This window comes from Apteryx mantelli, chromosome 23 (assembly GCF_036417845.1).
Source record: "Apteryx mantelli isolate bAptMan1 chromosome 23, bAptMan1.hap1, whole genome shotgun sequence".
Taxonomy (NCBI): Eukaryota; Metazoa; Chordata; class Aves; order Apterygiformes; family Apterygidae; genus Apteryx; species Apteryx mantelli.
In genome coordinates, this window is record NC_090000.1 from 7372165 (window position 1) to 7392930 (window position 20766).

The 20766-nt window shown below is 43.5% G+C and overlaps 1 protein-coding gene across 1 annotated transcript in view; it reads left to right on the forward strand.

The window, feature by feature from the left end:
• Positions 1-6221: 6221 nt before the first annotated feature.
• ARHGAP32 (Rho GTPase activating protein 32) overlaps positions 6222-20766 on the forward strand; it is a 272203-nt gene continuing 257658 nt past the window's right edge. The window contains exon 1 of the mRNA XM_067309997.1: positions 6222-6409. The gene's annotated coding sequence lies outside the window, so the exon portion shown is untranslated. The remainder of the gene's footprint in view (positions 6410-20766) is intronic.

The window sequence follows — 20766 nt, forward strand, 5'->3', positions numbered from 1 at the left end:
TGGCAAAGAAGCTGCCACAGCCCTCAAGTTTTAAGGTGGATGAAGATGTCACCAGAAATTTTGCTGATTCTCCCCCTGCTAACTAACCCAACCAAAACACAGCATAGTCAGCAGCGTAGGGGGAGAATCCCAGACATAGTGGAATCTCACAACTACCAGATCAAGTTCTCCTATTCAAGTGAGGAATAAATGGAAGATTAATAGGAGGCTCTCCAGCTTCTCTGCAGATAGTTTCCACGACAGTAAGCCCTCTCCAACCTTACGCTCCCAGTGAGATTCCTTTTCTCTCAGGCTGTTCAAAGCAACTCAGCTCATCCCTCCCCCTCCAGCGCTCCCATCTAGCAGTGACCCCTTGACTTCTTATCCCTTCTCCAAGCTCTTCAACTTGGAGAAGTCTTCCAGACTCTCATCCCACCAGTCTATGCAAATCCATGTCCGACATTTGGATGTTAAGAACTGCCACAGTTGTCACCATTACAAAACTGGAAGAATGTCGCATCTCATGCATCAGAGCTTAAGCCACTCTCCATCGGAGATGGAGAAAATCTAAAATCACGAAAATGTAGGATATTGTGCACTTCTTTCCAGATACTTGTCCAGCTTGTCTCATTACTCCTGAGGCCTGATCCAAGTTGATACATTCGCTCACCTCAGACAAGGGAGAGACCTGAACAGAAACAGGCAGCTCTGGCCACGTACAGTTAGTCATAAATATGCAAATTCTTACAGAACATAATTTGCATTAAAGATGACAGGGAGCAACACTAACTCGGCAGCTATGAAAACAACGCAGGATCTGGTCTGTCCCACGTGCCTCACCTCCGTCACACGGTGCTGCAGGCTCCCCCCCCAGCTAAGGAGCGGTTTGACCAGGACGCTGGGCTCGGCTCGACCGCGGCCACCGCAGGCGAGCGCCCGGCACGCGGCACTGCTGCATTCCCGGATGCTGGCACGCTTCCCCGAGCCCAGAGATTTTGTACGCTCAATGGTGCGCTACAATGTTTTAAGTCCACGTCCTCTCCAGCTCCTACGGCCGAGGGATATAATGCCAGCGGGTTCTAATTCGCACGGACTTCCAAAACCGAGGACCATTTCTCCATAGGAAAAATAGCCAAGTGCCAGGGATAAAACACAGACCTCCAACGCTTGCTTAGCAGGTCACAAAAAGGCACAGGAAGGGCTTAGTCTCCTCGGCCTTGCAGGGCCCTGCTCACACGCTGTACTGGCTCGCCTCGCTCCTTGCTCTCCTTACCGCTGTGGCAGTTCGCCACCCACGTCGGGGCCGGTAACCGCTGGGATAACCGATGGTGCAACGCCTGTCTGACAGCCGGGGCGTCCGGCTCACATTATACCAATAGAATTGCAAGCCTGCAAGCTTAAAGAAAATCGCGAAGGAGCAGGAGGGAGGGCAAGAGGGAGAGACACAACTCCGCTTCCCTCCTCCTCGAGGCCGCGGCACCTGGAACGGCCTCGCGTGAAGTTTCCCTTCGCAGCCAAACGTCCACACGATTGACCCAGCGAGTCGCTTGATTTCACAGATGCTCCACGGCAGTAAAGCTCCAGGAGCAGTTACGAGACTATAAAGGGGGGATTAAAGAGCAAGCGCTCAAAGGAGCAGCTTTAGTCTCTCCCAAGCACAGCATCACATTTGCACGCAATGAGAAACCAGCCTGGAAACTGGAAGATTTCCATTCGGCAGGCTGCGAGCTCAGCTGGGCAGATTTGACCAAAGAGACAGGCTAAAACTGAATGTTATATTCTGCTCTGCTTGTATTTATACATACTTGAACCTTACATATGCGTAGTCCCATGGACTACCCATGCACACTAATACCTTGTAAACATTAAGAAGTTCAGGGCCTTAAAAAATCAATTTATTTAGTTATAGTCCTTATCTTACTCATTGCCTTCTATAACCAAAAGCAGTATTCTTTGCAGGGTGGACCGAATAGTAATCATTTTAAAGTGGTGAAAGCATGTCCAAATCTTTAGCTAAAAGCTACAGAATATCACAAACTCACTGCTGTTTGCAAGTGTTTTGAGTATTCAGCAACTCTTTCAGCCAGATGGTTTCCAATGATGGCATTTTTTTTGCTAAATAGTCTAAATGAGTGGTTCATTAAAAGGCTGATCTCAGTTATTTTGACAATGTATCTTTGTAAATCTAAGTAAATTCCAGACTCACAATTGCATGCATGTGTACAGAAATGCACCCAAGTAAAGGACCCGTATCAACTATAATTTGGTAATCAGGGGTGGGCCTTACCTTGGGGAAAGTGGGGTCAGTACCCACCAGAACTTTATTACCCTCAGTTACTTGCTATTAGGAAGAGGGATAGTGAAAACGAACATTGCTGCCTTGCCCTGCTCTCACCATTTCTCACCATTTGTGCTTACAGAGTTGTACACAGAGATTTTTTCTCTAAACGGTGGCAGAAATTGCCTCCCTCACCGCTCAAATCTAGCAGGAGGCACGACTAAAGTCTGTGACATGCCCTGAAATCCTGGAGGCAAGGTGCTGTAGGACGGCAAAGCAGCTTGCAGGGCCAGAAACACCTTCTGTCTCTCCCGCGCTCTTCCCTCGACCGCCTTGTTTTTCCACACCTCTTTGTTGTGGTCCCGGCTTATTTTGTAAACAGAGTCTGGTGCTGCTTGGCAATGGCATCACCAGCTTCCCTAAATAAATAAATAAAGCGCAGAAGAAGCCTCCGAACGCCTCTGATGATTTTCCTCAAATATTTCACTCCAATATTTCATTTCTCGCCAAGAAAAATAATTCAGAGAAACAGAATATGAAGGAAAGGAAGGAAAGACATGGAGTTACCTGGCACAAGCAACTCGGAAAAGCATCACCAGGGCAGTTTACATGAAAGAACCCAAATTTGGTGAGCTAGCCAGCAACACAGCAACTCCCTACAGCCTCCCCCAGCTGTCAAGGAATCTTCTTTTCATTACGTTACCCATTAAAAAAGCCCCTAAACCCAACAGTTATAAGCCAGGTAAATCCCCCTTCTTCAGTTTCCCTAATATTGTTCCTCAGTAGAGGAAAAGTTGTCTAAAACCCATGCATACGTAGCAAACCACGGAGCTCTCAAAAAACCCCCTTGCACTAGGTAGAAACAAATTCTTGCTCTTGATAATAAATAAATACGTATCCCAGTTTTCTGAAGCTGAAACCGAAGTTTGAGCTCGGTCAGGGATTGATGCCTGGCCACGCTGCTGCCTCTCATCCTCGGGGAAGGGATTTGAGAAAGCTCTGGCTCCGGCGGAGGCGATCGGGGCTTGGGATCCAGCCGGCAAAGGGCAGAGGAGCCCTCCAGCCACACGGCAGCAACCTCTGCCCAGGCCGAAGCGATTCGCATCAGTCCTTTCCTGCCTGGCAGACTCGATACAAGAGCTCTGACCTTTTCAGCTCGTTCAAGTCAAAGCATTTCCTGGCACCATCAAGAGCCACTAAAATTTCTAGGAAGATTAGCGAGATGAGGGGCTGTGTGGACAAGAAACAGAAAGTTTTACATGGGAAAATGTTCTCCCTTTCCCCCCCTTTTTTTTAAGCAAAGATGTTGAGAAAAGAAAGTAAATAGAGGCAGTGAGCTCCAAATCACAAGCCACAAGCATGGCGGGAGGCAGCGAGAGGGAGACGCCGCCGGGATCCTCCGTGTAGAGTCAAGCCCTTCCTTTGATCGCCAGTTTTCTCCGGCTGCCTTCCCGCGTGCAGCCCACCATTTGGTTTTGCTTAGACCGAAACCTGCTCCGTTTGGGAAGGGCGACAAACGAGCCCGACCAAAAATCACCAGGCAGCAGCCTGAAAAAATGGGGAAAAACTTCCAAAACTGCCAAAGAGGCAATCGCATCTGACACAGAGGGAAGGGCTCTTTTGCCCGGGAATTTCCAAGTCGTGCAAAGCGGCACCACGGAGATCAGGATCACCCCGCGCGCTGCTGAAGCTGCGATGTCGGCGCATGGAGCTGACACAACGGCTTCCGGTGCCCCGAGCTGCGCCGGTGGCCGGCCGCCTGCCTCGCCTCGCTTAGCCTGTCGGGTTTGGCAGGATCTGCCACGAGCCCCAGCACAATAAATCACACGCTTTTGCCTCGTCATCACCTTAACGTACGTATTTGCAGCATCCGCTCTTACCGGCCAGCGCGGTTGCGCTCTGCCCCGCGTTGGGAACCGCAGCTCCATGGCTTTGCGATTTGCCGGCTCCTCACGCAGGGAGCCCTGAACCCACCAGCGGTAACTACAGTTCTGCGTGCTGGCATCTGGTGCAGCATCTGCTGACGTGAAGCAGTTCACTTGTCTCAGAGCTGTTGTTCCAGACTCTGCACGTTGATAACTATCATCGCTGGCTCACGACTGGCTTTGGAAATTTTCTTCACAACTCCAGCAACCAGAATTTTAAAACTATCTTACGTTAAAGTTCAACAGTCAAAATTTCTGCATGCTTACAGCTTGTGTTTCCCTAGTCGCCCAGTATTTTGGCAAACAGCGATATCATTTATCCAAACGCTCTGGATAGCTGGTATTACCAGAATACTCTTAATGTAGATTATGTATTATATTTACAGCGCTTCACAGATGCAAGAGAAAAACCACAAGCATCAAATCCAGCTTGTGGGATATTCTCAACGACCCCTCTCTTACCTTTTTAAATATTTCTGAGAGCGCCAGTGGGCCATTTCATATTTGCTTTCGCAATACAAACGTAGCCGTCACCCTGCGGTTAAGGCAAAGCACATACCGTGGCTCTCACGTGAACTGCCCGGTGCGCGGACACGTGCGCTATCCCCAACGCAAGCACGTGTTATTCACCAAACAGCCCTGCCTCCGGGCCCATGCTGGAGCGCAGAGAGCCCTCCCAGAGCAACCGCTCTGCAATGTCACTGCTGGAGGAGTAAATATGCACCAGCAGCCTGATTTTTAACCTCTGTGGTCACTAAATGACACAGATAATTATCAGGGAGGATTTTCCATGTTGCTTACTGCCTCCAAAACCAAGGCAGGTGTTTCTGGAAATGCTAACAATTTAACCAAGCGTCTGCAAGGCAGATGGACATTACAGAGCGGTTGGGGCTGGCTCCTGGAGCGTAGCACAGGAGGGAAGGTCTCCTGAAGAGCCTTGCTCAGCACCACCAGCTCCTGGATCCGGCGGGGTGCTTCACTCAGCTGGAGGGAGGAGATGGCGGCTAACACAATCCAAATTTTTACATGAGGCTCAAGTTAACCTTTTCTGATAGAACAGCACTGTTTTGCCTCAGGACGAGATGTCACACATTTGAAGCTTAGCCAGGCAGGAAGGCCTTGTGTTGCGAAAGGGCTGTGCAAATAGTCAACCTGCAGGCAAGCGACCCTGCAACCGAGGTAGGCACCTACGCACAGGGAACCTCTCCCGACCTGGCACAAGGGTAACCCTGGTCTCTCCCCGCATCCCTGTCACCAAGCCTCACTGCAACTACTCTACTCTCGTTTACTTGCTACCAGCCCTGCCGCGGCCCCCCGACTCCCGTGCATCCCTCACCACTCGGCCCCAGTGCAGCCAGCTTGCTCCCTTGCACCCCTCCACCACCCAGTGGCACTGCAGCCCCCCTGCTTCCAGGCACCGCCAGGCTGCAGCCCCCCTATGCGCCATCCCCAGCCACTAACCCTGCTGCAGCCCCCCTGCTACTGTGCAACCCCCCCGTCACCCCACTGCAGCCACGCAGCCCTGCTGCAGCCCCTCTGTGTGGTGCAGTCCCCACCACGCAGTCCTATTGCAGCCTTCAGCACCCCCCTGCTCCGGGCACTCGCCTTAGCCCCGCTCCCGCCCCATGCATCCCTCAGCCCCGCTGCACCTCCTCTGCTCCGTGCACTCCCCGGCCCCGCTGCACCCCGCTGCTCCGTGCACTCTCCGGCCCCGTTCCCGCCACACGCACCCCCCTGCCCCGTTGCACCCCCGCTGCTCCCTGCACCCCTGAGCCCCATGCACCCCCCCGTCCCTTTTGCAGCCCCTCGCTCCGTGCACCCCCCGTCCCCGTTGCACCCCGCCAGCCCCATGCACCCCCCGCCCCGCGGCCCCGCCCGGCCTTCCCGCGCCTCGCGCGCGCCACGCGCCTTCCCGCGCAGCCCCTCCGCGCTCGCGCAGCAGCCCCCCCCCCCCCCGCTCCCGCCCCGGCGGGGCGGAGCCGGCGGGAATGCGCATGGGCGCCGGTGCGCGGCGGAGCCTTTCTCTGCGGCGCGGAGCGTGTGCGAGGGGGGCGTGTGCCGGCCGCGGCTCCCCCTCACCCGGCGGCGGCGGCGGGGCCCTTCCCCGCGGCTCCTTCCCCGCCGGGCTCTCACCTGCGGCGGCGGCGGCCATGTTAGCGGCGGCGGGACGCGGCTGGTAGGCGGCGGTTGGGGCGCCCGGGCTCGGCCCCCGCTGTGGCGGAGCGAGGTGAGTGTGGGGGGCAGCGTGAGGGGGGCTGAGGGGAGGCGGGTGCGTGTCTGCGGTGGTGGGGGGAGAGGGAGGACGACACGCGTGTCGCGATAGCGCCGCGTCTGTCGCCAGAGCGGCGCTGAGGGGGTGGGGGCGGGGCGGGGAGGGGGCGCGCGGCAGCTTTTGTCAGCGCTTCCAGCCGTTACCGCCAACGGACGCGGCTGGTCACGCGCGGCCGCTGCCTCAGGGGCTCGCTCCCTCCGCGTGGCGAAGAAATAAATAAATGAACAAACTCGTGGCTGTATCTCTTTTTTTATTATTATTATTTTCTTATTTTTCTCCTTCTTTCCTTCTTTCCCCTCCGCCGGCGGTTCTGGATTCCCTGTTACAGTAATGCATGTTTAGTCCCTGTCCCGTGTCGCTGAGCCGGCAGCAGGAAAGGAGATGGGGTCTCACAAGGTGGAGGGATCTCTGAGGTGGAATAGTTTAGTAACGCCCCCGAAAATCATTTGTTAAGAAAGCAGGGAATAATCGGGATTTCAGTCTGCATATTCCATTACAAGCGCTGTTCACATGTTGGAAAAACAGCATTGTGCTCTTTGGCGGGCGTGCAGCTGCCGTCTAGCTTTGTACTTAGCTCTTTTTCCATTGTGTAAAGTGTCCTTTGTGGTATTTTTAATGGGGTCCTTTTAATGCCTTGTTAGACCTTTTCAGGTGCAATGAAAATCCACAGATTTGCTTGGATCAGTAAGGGTGCTCCGTGGAAAACATCTGTGTGCTACCAAAGTGTATGAAATGGCAGCGTGCTAAGCATTTCAATGTCAATAGACATTTCATTATTGAGTGTGTGCGTGTGCATGGAGATGGTTTTATCTGGAAAACCTTCTTGGTTAGCTTTCACACCAAAGTAAAATGAGCAAGTGAGGAAAGGATAGAAATATAGCATCTGGTAAGGACAGATCCGCAGCACTTTTGGGCTCTCGAGTGAAGCTGAACAAACCACTTCAACTGGAGAAAAAGGTAAATTGATTTTTTGAAACATTATTTGCGAGCATATACCCATATTCCTTACGGTTTTACTTTCACGAATTACACAGTCTTGCAGTGCCATCTCTTTCTCCTTTGAGAAGGTGTCTCATATTGCAATCTGTTGCTCCAAACTGAATTTTGATGGCTTTTGAATTCTAAGAAGGTGATGGGAACAAGTAATTTTTGTTACACCTCTGCACTTTCCACATGAGACAGTGCAGAAAACAGCACTTTGGACAGAGACTCGGACAGCTTTTGCTGGGGATGGAAGTCCAATTTGTTGTACTGGCCGATATGGTCTTTGGTAAGAATGCAATTTAGAGGAATGGGTGAAAAGACAAGGAGGTGGAGGCTTAAAATAAGGTATTTCACTTCAAGTAAAAACTATAGCACTAAAATATTGTTACTCAGAAGTTTATTACCCAGAAGTGACCAGTCACCCTTCTTTGATATGGAGCAGGATGATTAAACTTCCAAGAGTGTTATAAGAATACCTATTTGAAGAGTTTGAGGGTTGAGCATGGGATCAATACTTTTTTCACAGAATAGGGACAAACATCCTAACATGTTTATTTAGTACTATGCAATTTCTTTCCGACTGCACAGATGTCTCCTCGTTCCAGTTTTGCAAAATTATGTTAGCCTCAGGTGAGCAATTTATTTTGATTGGCAAGTAAAATGTATTCTTTGAAATGAAGAACAAGCAAGTAGTTCTTGTGCTTGGGCTGTTTTGTTTACCTGAAAGTTAGGGAAGGCTGCTTTGTGCTGTAAAGCAGTGTGTACCCTTGTATATCTGAGGTTTTTACAGTGTTTGAACATACTGGAGCCACCTGGAAGAATCAAAATTTTGTTCCTTTGAGGATGTATAGGAATTGAGAATGTAAAAGGGGGAAAAAAAAAAAGATAAGATGAGTCTGGCAACATGCATTTTGTAAAACCTATTATTTGGGGAAACAACACAACTGAAACTTTTATGTGATTTAAATGCAGTACTGTGTATAACATACAGAAATATTAGCTAATTGCCACAAGCAAATTGTTGTTCAGTATTTCAGCTTGCAGTCTTAGTATGGGATTTGTATGTTTAAAATGTCAAGTTTTGAAGAAGCCAAGAGGATCAGAGACAGGTCAGTAGAAGTATTATTAGGGAGTTGTGTTACTTCCTAGCTTTTACGTATGTTTTTTTAGCTGGATGTTGCAATGTTTGTGTCACTTGCTGATGGATTAAGAAATAGCAGTATCTCACTTCCTAATTCTCTGTTTTTCTGTAATGTAAAGTGGGGGAAACACAATGGTGTCATTGAATATAAGGAGAAGGATTGTAATGGTTACTTACGAGCTGGGGAGAACATCCCTGAGGGAATGGAGGAAATCTAACAAGTAAAAAGGGGAACAGTACTACTTTGGCAATTTTCCCTTGGGCTTTGGTTTCTTTTGAAACTTTCTTTTGAACTTCTGAAAAGGAAAGGTTATTTTGCTATTTGAATGCCTTGTTTTGCTTCGAGTGTCAGACCATATTAGGGGGATGATTCCTGTAAACTTCCCCCATTTCCAAACAAACACATCAAATGTTTATACAAACACTCGGTGTGTTTTTCAGGAGCCAAATACACACATTTCCAGGAAAAAAAGTGATGTTTTTAGTATTTTATTATGGCTGGAAGAGTTTGTATGAAAGAGAAAAATTAGACTAGGTTCCCTTGGCCTTTGCTTGCTTCTCTCCACAAGTAAGATATAGCCTCTTCATGAACTAGGGGTTTATTTTCATTGGCACTTCCTGTCAAAATATTCTTATCCGTGTAATAGTTCCTATCTGATTTCAGTGTCTGTGAGCATGGCAGGAGCTATTGTCTCACGATTGTTGGCTTTTGAGATCCTTCTGGGCGATTTCAGGGTAAGGGCTGAAAGGGAAGAAGATGGATAGACGTGTAGATAAATTTTTGAAGGTTTACTTGCAAAAATGTGGACTAACTGTTCTCTTGGGACTGTAAGCATGTGTGGCTTCTGTCAGGTGTAGTGCGAGCACATGCTGGGCCAGCTCCCTCACACAGCTGTGTTCTTGAACTGCTGCCCCGATACCCAGTTTTGGCCTCTAGTGTACTGCAGCAGCATCTTGCACCGGAGTCTACCAGCTTGCTGATGGGGTGATTTTGTGATGAACGTGAATGGTAGACGGGGGCTGAGAGCAGTCCTGACAGACTCATTCTCCTCCATTACACTTGAGCAAGAATTTGAACTTGAAGGTGAGGACATCTGATGTCTTAACTGTGTGTGTCTACAGTACTCAAAGTTTTTTAGTTTCACTGTTCGGCTCTGGTAGCTGCCCTAAGGATGTCTAATCCACATTCTGAAAATAAGCACTTTAATTTGTTCCTGACTTTTAAAATCACAACTGATTTAATTTTAATAAAAAGTCAATTGTGTTTGTGGGGTGAAGCAGGTCAACAAATCTGGCCAGTCAGAGCATGTGGATTTTCATAGGTATTTCTATTCTTATGCTAATCCTTTGAACTGGCTGGCTGCGCACCCTTAGCCAATGTGAATGAAGGGATGTGTATACTGAGGATATGTAAAGAAAGCTGTTTTGTAACTATTGTTATGTAAATTAGGTTTTCCAGCCAACCAGAATCTGGAGAATAGCATAACCCGAGGAAATAAAGGTCCGCTGCAGGTCAGCAGTTATTTAGTAATTCTGAGCCTGTTTGGCTGAAACTGTTCCTTTTCGTATTAGTGTTTTGGTTTTTTTCTTTTAACTCGTATTGTAGCTGAAAAAAATTACTGTCTTCAGTGCTGAAAACTTAAAATAGGAAAGCTTAAAGTTACCGTCAATTTTAATTACTGTGTTGGATAAAAAGTGTAGTAAGGTAGAGAAGCTGTCATTCTCCACTGATGCAGCTGGACACTGGTCATTTGAATTCTGCTTCTGTTGGTGACCTGCTGTGTTTCTCCCACACCATTTATCTTCATTGGCTTAGTTTCTCCTATGTAAAACACTTTAGACTTATAAATAATGCAGTGCTCTGTATCTTCATAGATGTGTGTTTGCCAGTTAAAACCAAGTAAAATAGGCAAAAACTACTTGGAATCTATATTTGTTTCCTAGAGATTGTTTTAGAATAGGAAGTGATGGAAAAGTCTGAAAGAAATGTTCCAAGTTAGTATTTTGTTGCATATTATACATGCTGCAACTGTATGTGGTTTCCCACCTGTAAAGATCCCTGCTGACTTCAGTTGGGGCTTCTGCAATACAAGTTATTAGACTTTTTAAGAAGCCTTTGTGTGTTTTAGTTAAGTGGCATTTTCTGTTGCTGGAATCTCTATGCACCCAGCTAGACCAGCTTACCATATTCCTGTGTGTATAGTGTTAGATTCTCTGGAAAGGTGTGAAATAATTAAAAACTGCCCTTTAAACTATTTAGTAACTTGGATTTATTTTACCAGCAATGGACAGGAAGTTAATCGTGTTTAAGCTGATGTTGACTTTTCCAATCTGATTTTCCCTAGGAAGAAACTTTAATACGTAGTTGTTAAATGCACAGTTAATTAGCTGCTGATTGTTTAAGCTGATAAACCAATGCTACCAGTTTATTGTAATCAGTTTGGTAAATGTGCCATGTCTATGCTTCCTTATGTTGCTGTCTTGCTTTTTGATTAAACGCAGTGTTAACTACCATAAAACTAATGATCTCAATATAATTTGATGGTATTTTCAAGTGATGATTATTTCTTTTAACTGTTACTACTCACTTGATGTTCTTTTGCGTCATGGCCAGATTCTGTGCTTAGGTATACGCGTGTAGGTCTGAAGTTTATAGAGTAGTCTGTGAATATTATAACAGATGAGAACCTGACTGAGCCAGGTCCTCTCTTTTAACTTATAGTTTAAAAAACAAAATACCTCCAGTTCTCGACGTCCTAAAATCATTATTTTAGGAACCCATATTTTATTTTAGTCTTATTTCTGTGACTAACTTGCAACCTTTTGAGCAAGTCCTAATGCTGCAACTTGAAGTCACTAGCTGAAGCAAAAACGAACTACTGAACAATGAATCATTCATGCTCTTGTCATCTAAACAGCTTTCTCTGATGAAGAATAAAAAAAATTGATTTGGCTGGAAGGATTATCCTTCTGTACTGTACTACAGTAAGAAGTCGAGACCTGGGTGGTGTGACCCTCTGTGTTAGAGGTTTCTTTAGGCTGAGCTCACTGCCTCCTCCCCATTTTGTGTCCCCTTGCCATTGCTGCTTTGGTTTCACGAGATCCTTCTCTCCAGCTGTGATTGTTGCCTCTTCATTCCCTTCCCTGTGTGCCCATTGCTGTGGCCTTTCTCATCTCAACCTTTAATATTTGTAGATGGAAAGCGCAGATACAGTGTTTGCATTGTAACTCTCAAGAGTCAGAACAACTAGTGTTTCTTCCATTTCCACTGTTTGTTTATTAAACCAGGCCTGTATGAAGTTTGGAGCCTGACTTCCTGTGGATTTCAGGGTAAAATTAAGGGCTTAAATATCTCTGAGGCTTTTTTAGCCTCAGGAATATTATTTGTTGGAGGGAGAGACACTTGGTCAGCCACAGCCTGAGTTATGACCTTAGAGTTCCTGATAGTGGAGCTGTAACATGATGGTCATGTGTTCCTGCATAAACTCACTGTGATGGTTTAAATTTAACCTGTGTATTTGTTCACTTTTAGATCAGCAAATTGTGTTACTTTTAACTCTGTCTTGCACCAGCTCTTCCGTTTTACAGCAGGTGTAAGGACATAAAGCAGGTGAAAACTTTTTTTACAGCAAAGGTTTGCTCACGTGACATTACGTGCTCTGAATCAAACTTCTGTCACTGGGTGATTCAGCAATGCAGAGACATAATAGTGGTCATACAGTTGTGGCCTCAGAATCCAATTGTAGGGAAGGATGACTGATTTAATTACTGCTGCTAAATTGCTTTTAAGATAACAGGGATGAAGGGTGGTATTCGAAAAGCTTTGTCATCACTTACTGGCTGATTGAGATAATCAGTTTTGCTAAAAATAACTTGTATGGCAAGGTGTTAGGTTCTTAGAAGTGGCTTTAAGATTCTTGCCTCTTAAAGAAAACCACGTTTAATCTTCTGCGTAGCTCGTTGTCTGAGGCATATTGATCACCAACTAAAGAAGAGTCTGTTAAAGTGTTATTTTTCTTATTTCAGTAGCAGTGTTTCCTGGCAATTACGAGATGAACTTTTTGGTCTTAATACTTCATATGCTCAAGATGCGCGTGAGTGTACAGGGGGGGAAGGAAAATATACAGTGCTTGGTGTTTTGAAACCAGTTTGATGTCTTTTGGTGCCAGTGTGAAAACAGAAGTGGCAGCAGGATTTGGAAAGCTAAGGGAACTGGCTTAATTTTCTTGCTGCTAGAGAAAGCAATCACATTGCAGTCTGACCCTCACACAAGGGGAAGGGGCGGGGGGGAAAGCAAAAGAACCCTGTGCGGGTAGGAATAGAAGGAACAGGGTGAGTGGAGGGGTTTGGAAGGTGTATTTCTGGTGAGAATAGAAGAAAAAAGATGTGTGTTTGTTTTTTTTGTTTGGTTGGCTTTTTTTTTAAGAAGCTTGTAGGAAAGAGACTGCAGGTGGCTTAAGTCCAGGTTTACAAAGGAATAAGATACAGGTACCGATCTTTACAGCTAGGCATCAAGTTGCTTTTGAAAATGTGAGCTGCATCTGTGTACATCTTTAGGCTCCTTTATAGCTTTACTTATCTGTGATATATGAAACATATCTCTCTTTCCAGATAATGTGAACAAGAGAGATTTTTATAATGCATGAAGCCGATATTGAAGTAGTAGTATTTTAGGCCAGATAACACTAATAGAGAACTTTGCCGATGTATTGGTTTATGGAGACTTTTGTTATAATCACTGTATTAGTCGGAAAGTTATACTTAGTCATGTCATAGCTATATTGGCAAAATCCTGTAGTGTGCATCTGGATTTGTAATTGATCAGGATGTAGTTTTGATCTTAAAATTTGAATGTATTCCTGCTGACTTAATTGGTGTCATGAGCATGGCTGTTATGAGGAAAAATGTACCTGGACATCCCCTCTTTGAGCATAGCTTTATTTGTTGCAGGAGCCTTTGAATATTTGCTGGGACTTACCTTTTACTCCTTGTTATGATTCTTGAATGCTTTTATTAGATTTCAGAATAGCCAGCCAATGTGTTCTAGCTTGAAGGCATGATTTATTTGGGGGGGGGGGGGGAAGCTTTTATATCTTTTTGTTGTTGTTCATTTTACAAGAAGCATCTCTAGAGAGTCAACTCCCACCTGCTAGGAACAATCAATCTTTTAAAAGGGTAATTTGAATATACATTTTCTTAAAGTTCCAAAAGCCTTTTCTCCTGTTCCATAATATAGCTTGCTCCCCCCCCCCCCCCCATATGGTCATCATCTACCCCTTTATACTCTGACTGGGATATAAAGTATTTAAATTGCTGTGTTGGGTGTTATTGTTTGTTTTCATTGTGTGTACACACAATGAGTTATGTATATGCACATGTATCTATATATTTATGTGCATACCCTTTTCCTTCAGTGAGTTTGTTCTGAACGTTTCTTTTTTAAATTGGCTACATTTTCTGTTATGTTACAAATGTGTTATTTTAAAATTGCTGTGACAGACACATCACTTTCTTGCACTAAAATGTGAAATGTGTAGAATCCGTTACATAAAACTCACAGATGAGTGAGCAATAGCAGTATATATTATGTTCAGATAAAACAAAAAAAATTCTTTGAAACAAGATGTAAATCAAAATGTGTTGATCCTCCTTGACTTCTGTGTGTATGCAGAAGTGTAATATGTTTGCTGGCAGTTGACTCAGTAAACAATAGGTGATTTTATTTCACAGAAAGTTCTGATAATTCATTCCTGAAGTGTAAATGAAATTCCATAGCCTGTCAGTTGAATGATGCACAAGGCAAGCTTCAGATGTAAAGTTCAGTCATTGGTAACTGCTGCAGCGTGTTTCATTGAAGAAACGGGAACAAAAGTTTGTTTGTAACAACGCTGAAACTGAGAACAAAGGCTCTGGGGACCTTTGAACCTCTGTGGCTGTGCATCTGAAGGAGGAATTGTTCAAGAATGGGAAAAACTGCCAGAAGACCAGAGATCTGCTGCTATATCTTTCTACAGCAATGTTTAACGACTACATTTAATGCAAAAAAGTTAGTTAATTGGAAGACTTACTTGTTCTTCCCACCAAGCTCTGATTTGATAATCAAGTATGTAGGAATGGTTACTCTATCATCTTTTTTCTTTTTTCCTTTTTTTTTTTTTTCTTTGAGGCAAGCTTTAAACAAATGATTATGTGGTCTTTTTTCTTTTCTTTTTTTCTTTTTGGAAGAAATTTCAGTGATTGATTGCATCTTTAAACATTCCTTTCTCTTTCTTAACATTCAGTGCAAATCCTGGTCCAGGAAGCGTTTTCCCCCTCCTGCTTATTGGTGGTGTTCTAACTGCACAATTATTTTTCATTCTACTATGGCTGTCTCCTCAGAACCAACAAGGAAGATGGGAAGGAATAATCAATGTTCTGAAGGAATTGCTACTTCTCTGCAAAATGGGCTGACTGGCACATTGAGGGCTGCAGTCTCCAGTGGGCTGTCCAGCATAAAGCTTCTGCTTGATATGGCAGTGCCCTATGATGATATGGCACTGCCATATCATTCACCTTCATGAATTTTTCAAGGCTTCATAATAGGGTGGGCTGTACTAAAATAACATATTTCCTAAAATGCTTTGTGCAGAGGGAGAGAAACCACAGCATTGTGTTTATTCGTTTGCTTTCTGTAATGAACATTAAAACACACCAGCTGGAAAATACACTGCTGTTCATTTGTATTTCTCAGCCTGCACGTGCAGCTCATCATATATGTATGCTCATGCATGCATGTAATGTTTCATATCTGTCCCTCTTTCTCTTGCTGAAGAAATAGTCTGTGCTGTTCTGTAATTATTCAGACAGAAGGGAAAGGCTGAGATTACCTCATGTAGTCTCTCAGGATTTGAATAGGGTCTGTCCTGCAGCCTGGGACTCTTAAGGAAGCTGGTGGATCAATACCATCTGAGTGGAGGCATCTGGTGTTCCCCTTCTGCCTGGCTTCATTCCTCACCATTGGAGAGGAGGCTCTCCACATCAATTTGCAGGGGAGTGATATTTGGGTGACTGCAACCAGCCAGGCCTATGAAAGTATCACTTGGGATGTTCCCTGGATCTCTCAGTCCCAGGAAGAGCATAGAAAAAATTGCAAAAGCTCTAGATACCTGAAAGAGGAGCAGCAACCAGACATGATTTAGTTAACAGGAAAGCATTTCAAGCAGTGATTCCTCTCACTGCTAGAGTGGAAAGAATTCCATTCACTTTATGGGGTGTTAAGTTGTTAGGAGTCTTCAGCCCTCTTGTTTTTTGTGAAGGTGTGTGTGGCCCATTGGGTAGCAGTTGAATTTTGTATAGATTTTTATGTTGTATGTTTAGCCTGCCTTTTTAGCTGTTCCAAATGACAGGGTATCTCAGATGTTTTCTGTTGCTTCTTAAAACTGGTCATCCTCTTTCTAGCCTTTGGCTGTAGATTCTACTGCACGAGTGTTAAAATTAGACTGTGATATAGGGAAATATTGCTTTCTCCCTTCCAAGCGGCACCTAAAGCCTGGCTTCCAGGAGCATGGGAAAACTGTATGGTGGCTGCCTTTGTATTTTTGAAGTTCTTTATGTTGTTATAATTGGTTGTCACTGTGCATTTTGTTTTGTTCTTTGTTAGATGTACAGCAGCTTGAAATGTTCAAGTAATCGATCCTTTCCTAAAAGGTTTCGGTCTAGGAAATACTGAAATGTTGTTCTTTCCCCAATACTTACTTCATCAGCTATACACAGAGCATTGCAAATGGCATAAGGAAGCCCTTAGATCCTTAGCTATTTAGTTGCATAGACATAGTTGTATTAATTTAGGAAGTTGGCTAGGATACAACTTAGCTTCCTGAACATTTTCACTTAGGTGGCATCAAAACTTTTTCTTGATCGCAACATTCACCCCAGGTACCCCTTGCGTTTCCTGTTTGTGAAATGCCAAGTTTAAAAATTAAACTACAGTTAACTTCTAAGATTAATGTTAGAAATGAAAACATATAGATCAGTGTTTTAGAAAGCCTAGTTTGTCAGTTCTTATCACTAGAAAACATGTGTGTGGAGGAGGGATGCCATATGGCTGCTGAATATAACACAACTTTCTCCTGAAAGCAGTCTAAAAAGTACACAAGTTCACAATCTGGTATCTGCATTCTTAATAAGAACGTGCTGTAGGTTTTAAGAATCTTATGAGTGCAAACTAAGGTAATGGGTGTAGAGCCAAAAGGTAATTCAATAAAAATGAAGTATTTCCTGTTAAGAGATGTTGTTGTCTGAGATACTGAAGAGATGCTCAGCATCTGGCAGGTATTGGACCCTCTGTTAGCAATTTGTGTCAAGTGTAAGGGTGGTGGTTGCTGTCCAGGTTGTCAGTTGTCACTGTTTCCTACCCTTGAGGTCTGAAAGCTTATATTGTTTTCTTTAAATTTTTGCATTGTTACATTCCACTGCTGAGCTGCTGGAGAACTTGATCTCTTGCTGTAGCTGGTTGAATAAGATCAGGAAAACATAGTTGTGGTTGGAAAATCTGAGAATAGTTATTGTGCGTTTTTAAAATTTTGTTAACGCTATTCACCTTTCATGTACTTGTGGAGGGGCTGCCAAAATACAGGTGATTCCGTGTTTTAAGAACACAAATATAATTGAAATATGGTAGCATTACTAGTAACTTCTTTAAGCTTTGTGTGGGTATCTGCTTATGAAGGAAGTGGAAACTAGTAATACAGGTTGTGCAGCATAGTACTTGGATTCCAGTAGTGGACGCTTTTGTCAAAATACTTGGCTGTATAGACTGTCATGCTCTGATGGGAGAGTCTGCAAGGAAAATACAGAGCCCCAAAATAATTGTGACTTTTTCCCCCCTGCTATCCTTGCACCTTGTGTCCTCGCTTCTGAAGCTTTATGCCAGTCACCGCTGCTTCTTGTAACTAAAATGTGTATAGTCTAATAACTGAAGACAGCCTATTCTGAACAGCATAGTTTAACAAGCTTTAATATTTTGAACATTTGCATTCAAAACTTAAACTAGGTGTTGAATTTCTGATTTAACAAAGCACTCTAGAATATGCTTAATCTTAGCATGTGAGTAATCCTTGGGCTGCAGATAGGATAAAAGGCATTGCTGAATCGAGACAGTAATATCTGATATGAAAAGCTTATCTTGGAAAAGAATCAGAAGAGAAATTATATTGGATATATTCCTCAAGGCCTTTAAAATATTTCAAAGGCATGGGTATAGATATACTGATGGGGTTTCGGTAACTAAAAATGCAGTTATGCAAATCACAGCTTGTTGGGGCAGTAAGAATTAATTTATGCACTCCAGCACATGTGCTCTTTCACTGTTTTCTCTACGAAGATGAATTATAGACAACAAAAATGCACTTTGTTGTTCTTTAATAATAAATAACAGCATAGCAGTTTTGATCTTCAAAGCACTGCTCAGACCTTAATTAATCTTCATAATAGTCCTTTGAGAGAATTAAAAATACTCCCTACTTTTTGGACGAGGAACTCCTTAACATGGAGATGTTAGAGGATTTGCCAAGGGCCGTATTAAGAGCGAGCGCAGGGACAATTGCTCAGAAATTCCTGATGCTAGCTGCTCCGGCTAGTTCTCGAGGCTGTGTTGCTTCTCTCATTTGCGTGTTACGTTTTCAAAAATTTAAATACATAAAAGTAGTTCTAAATTCTTTATGTAGTTTTGGATTTGCATCTGAGTGTTAACACTTATGCATATTGGAAATTCCCTTTTGAATAGTCCTGTAGGGACAAAGCACTAAAAGTTTTTATGTGTGCTCTTGAGAGTGGAGGGTGAGAGCCGGTATGCAAAACCGCACTTCAGGAAAACCTGGGTCACAGTTTTTGTATTATAGGAGTTGCAAGTGAAAGAATATTCAGCCTTGGAATCTTTAGGACACATAATGTTTAAGATAGAGATAGAAAGTGTCTCTCAATCTCCCTTCACTAATCTTCTTAGTTTTTTTTATCAAGTTTAAAATAAGGAGGAGAAGAGGCATTAACGTAGATGCACAATTTTCAAGGTTGTCCCCAGGTAATTGTTTTTAATTTGCGTTAGAAAACACAGATTTAAAGAGTACGTTCCTGTCTGAAAGCCTGTAGCCTACATTTAGAGAATAAAATAAGAATAGCAAAATTAAAACAAGACTGTTCAATCCATCTGGAGAAATGATTCATCAGGAATATCATTTAAAGGTGGTGATCTCTGTAAATAACCCTGTGCCACCAGAGTCTGGAAGAGAACAGCATAGCTCCTTTAAACATACGTATATCTCTCAAACAATAGCAGGGAGTACTCATTAATAAATATGACTAGGTGAGCTTGTTACTACTGAAAATAAAGGGCTGAAAATGCTGGCTGGCATGAGAAATGCATAGATATATGTTACAGCAGTATCTGTGTCTGTATTATATCCTGGCATAGCAGACCCATAGTCAAAATGCTCTTTAAAAACTCAAACTAGGTTTTCATACACTGGGATGCTTCAAAAATAACGAGTAGCTCCTGACTGGTGTGTGTGTCTGTGTGTTTTTGTTTTTTGTTTTTTACTCCAGCTTTGGCATAAGGAATTGTAATTTCTGCTGGAGGTTGCACCAATTTACATGAGGAACGAACATGGGACGGGCTTGCAAAGTAGAAAGTTGACAACCTGTTAAACAAGTTTTAAGACTTCTTAAGTATGAATAGCTAAGTCAGCAGAACCTTATAGCTAATGCCAGAAAACTCTGTTATACTTAACCTGGTGACCTTGTCATCTTGGAAAGACTCACTGACAGAATGATGCTTTCAGCTTTGTTTTGGTGAAGGTCTGTTCAGAATTCCCTGCTGTGGTTCAAGTACTCCTAATTATTTAGTACACACATTCTAAGGAGGGGTCTGTGAAGTGATTTGGGTGGTTGTTGCTGTTGTTTTTGTTAAAAATGCAGTGACTTAGGCTGACTCAAGGATAAATGTGAATATTGTGGTTTGTTTTGAATGCAAAATGCAAATAAAACTTCCATCTGGGAAAGCTGTCAAAAGTTTTCAGAGTTCTGAACTATCTGCTCTTGGGTAATTTTGTAAGTAGTGTTGAGATTTTCATTAGCAAAAATTTTTGCAAGTAACACATCGTATTCTATGTTTGGTTTCTGTGGAGCTCTATTCTCTAGCATTTTGAATAAATGAAAGCACAGTATATACGGAGGAAAAAAAGATTAAAAATTTGTTTTATTTATTGCTAGAGCAAACTAGAATTTATCATTTCATTATGAAGAGTCTAACGCTTTTTCTAATTCATATCTATATTTGAAACAACCACCATGATTTATTTTTGGTTAGATCCTGATTTGATACAGATCTTATGTGCAAGTTAATTCTCACTCCAAGTAATCCTGTTGATGTGATGGGACTGCTTGCAGGGCAAAAATTGAGGCGGTCGAAGTTTTTTATGGATGGGGAAAAGTACTCTTAGGAGTTTCTGGTTCAGCAAATCTTGTTCTCACAGAATGCATAAAACGTAAGTTAGGAAACTGCAGTTTAATCTATGAAATGCAGAATGTATAAAACTTCCTATAGGCCTTTCCATACTATAGGTCTGTTTTCTAAAAAATGTGTTAGTAGGTTTCTGATAGCTACTTAAATGTTCAGACTGATAAATTGGGTATCAACAAAAGAGTCAGAAAATAACTTATACATTGTACTTTCTCAGATACTGTGGCAATAAAAGAAAAAAAGTATTGGTAAATGAATAACCATGTGGTTTTGGACCATCAGTGTCTACTAATGTATTGATAACTGATATGTTGAATCTGATGGGACAAGCTTTTGGGCAGGCAGAGATTTGGATGTCTTTTCTGAAGAATCCATTGGAAAAAAATGCTCCTGCTTACAAATAACATTTGGGTGTGTGAACTGAATACCTTTCACAAGTTGTCTAAGCTGTTTCTTCAAATATAGCACCTTCAGTGAGATGATAGTAACACACAGGATTTTTTTTGTGTGTGTGCCTGAATTCATTTCTGGGCCTAAGTGTATGCATATATGCATACTGTTCTTGCACCAGACGAGGGTCTTTTTTCTTTTCTGGATTGCATTCTTGTTGCTGCCTCACAGGAAACTTCTTTGACGGTCAAGACTGTGGTGAATATCTCCTTAAAATGAAATAAAATCTACAGCTCATTCCTG